Raw genomic sequence first — 2,500 nt, forward strand, 5'->3', positions numbered from 1 at the left:
CCCCCCCCCCCAGAGGACTAAATGAGCCTAATAAGCTTTGCTGAAAAGGGCTTTGCCCTAGGTTACGGTGCCAACCAAACCCACGGCAGCCTTTAAAGTGATCAGGGTAATGGAGAATGAAGAAAACAAGCTGGGGCCAAATGTTTAAAACCCTGCAAGGAGATCATTAGCGGACCATTTTAACACCAGGTTAGAATAGAACTGACCAGTGGCCAGCATTCTATCATCACCAGAGCTGGGAAAAACAGCAGGTTCCTCAGATTCTAAACGGAAAGAAACAGACGAGTCTCTGGACGCAATGCTTCTGCCTGCTGAGCACATTTACGTGATACTAAAAAAACCATTTGGAACAATTTGGAACAATTTGAAGATGAATGAAAAACCTTCACCTGAAAATCCGTTCTTTTCAACCCAAGTATTAACTAGGTGACTTTAGGGAACAAAGGTGATTGATGGTGTTTTGACTGTGGTGAGGAAACTCTAAACCCACCAATGCACCTGCAGCACAGCTGAGGAGCACTACTGGGCTAAAACTGAAATGAAACGCAAAATAATGTAAAGCAAAGTAACAGGCTCAGGTGACCTTCTCTCTGGGCATTGTCTACAATTGGTCTGTTGTGTGTGTTAATGCTGGTCACAGACGCGGGACTAAGGGACTCAGGGGCTTGGGGCACTAAGCTTTTAATCAAACCTCCATCCCATGAAAACGACAATTGCAAGGTAAATCCCTCACTCTCGTCCATTGGTTATCAGTGTGCACCCCTCAGAGATTTGAGGGGTTAAACCACACATAAGCATCTTTCAGGGCTTACGATTAAACATTGGCGGCGACACTTCCACAGTGGGATTAGCGGTCACGAACACACACACGCACACACAGACACTCAGACACAGACACACACTCACACACACACATACACACACACACAGAGATACAGAGGACACACAACCCCCCGTGGAGCTACGCTGAGTGGACCTCGATAAATCAAGACACGGGGGTTAAAAATGAAAGCGACGCGGCATAAACACGGCTGCTCCACCGGCAGCCTTTAGCGCACATTAGCACACTGGCACACAACGCCGCGGTACAAGCCGTTAACCTCCCGCTGTCGCCGTCCCCGGCAACACCACCACCGGCCTGCGAGACGGTGTTCACAGCTGCGGCTTCCCCCCATTTAAGTCTTCTTCCTGCCACAAGCCCTCAATCTTGTGCCGATGTCGTTCCTCGAGCATCTCTCCTCATCAACTAGTACACATCAGCCACTCGACTTAACAGTACATTTTTAGAATCATTTATATTTACATTTATTAGCTTATTTGACACTTTTATCCAAAGTGATTTAAAGGTGAACAATGACATCAAGGGATAAAGAGACCTTAGAGTAAAATCATAAACACTGTCTCATACAAAACCAAGATAGCTAGAGGACATAGTGCAGAGGTACTGAGAAACAAACCTCTCTCTCTCTCTCTCTCTCTCTCTCTCTCTCTCTCTAGCTTCCTAAAAAGCCACTGATATACCGTTCCTATAAACCCATTGATTACACTGTTACCGACTCAACAGCTCAGTAGGTATTTCATTTCATCTTCATATACTGCACTGCAGCCACAGTAAGTTGTAATGATGCCACTTTACTGTAGCAGCAGTCTCAGTTGGGGTGGCTGGTATTTTAAATAGCCTGACCTCATGCATTTATGATGCTGCGGGTGCTAGACTGCATGGCAGATATTCAAATCTTGATAGAGTCCATCTCTCTTCCTGACAAGGTCGACTTACTGCTTGCTCTTCTAGGCATCAGCAATGTGCGGTGAACCGCTGGAGCCTGACGAGAGCTCGATGTGTGTTAACCAAGGAGGAGGCAGAGAGCGTGAATGGGGCAGGGGTAAATCTCTCAGCAGGGATCACTGTGATACACACACACACACACACACACACACAGGGAGTTTATGGGTCCAGGTGCATGTGTGTGTGTGTGTGCGTGTGCATGTGTGTGTGTGTGTGTGTTTGTGTGTGTGTGTGTGTGTGTGTGTGTGTGTGTGTGTGTGTCTGTGTGTGTTTGTGTGTGTGTGTGTGTGTGTGTGTATGTGTGTGTGTGTGTGTGTGTGTGTGTGTGTGTGTGTGTGCCGTTATGGGAGTGAGCGGGGGATAGTGCGTGTGGGACCGGTCACACAGGTGTGTTTACAGCCGGTAGTCCACAGACATGATGAATGACAGCAGCAGATAAGGCAGCACAAAGAGGCCCATTGTACCCCCTTCCAGGTAACCAGCCCTCTCTTGTGCTCCACTGACACTTTCCCCATCCTCCTCCTCGGTAGCAGCCAGGGGTGAGGACTTCACATGGGGGGGGAGAGGCCATCTCTATGGCCCCTGGAGCCCCTCAAGCACAGCTATCTGTGGTCCTCCGGGACCCCCCCCCCCCCCACACACACCGCCCTCCTCCTTTGATGGTGATGTGGGGGACAGAGCAATTAGGCCCCACTGGGCTGTCTTTTCCCCTCT

The 2,500-nt window shown here is 49.0% G+C and overlaps 1 protein-coding gene across 2 annotated transcripts in view; it reads right to left on the minus strand.

Annotated features, from left to right (window-relative positions):
• The window catches only part of nrp2a (neuropilin 2a), a 73,428-nt gene that overhangs the window by 33,174 nt on the left and 37,754 nt on the right, over nt 1-2,500 (minus strand). The gene's annotated exons all lie outside the window — the stretch shown is intronic.

The sequence above is a fragment of the Alosa pseudoharengus genome, unplaced genomic scaffold (genome assembly GCF_046254945.1).
Source record: "Alosa pseudoharengus isolate Yale_2024_CS ecotype anadromous, Long Island Sound unplaced genomic scaffold, YU_APseudo_1.1 YU_APseudo_1.1_scf_24, whole genome shotgun sequence".
Classification (NCBI taxonomy): Eukaryota; Metazoa; Chordata; class Actinopteri; order Clupeiformes; family Clupeidae; genus Alosa; species Alosa pseudoharengus.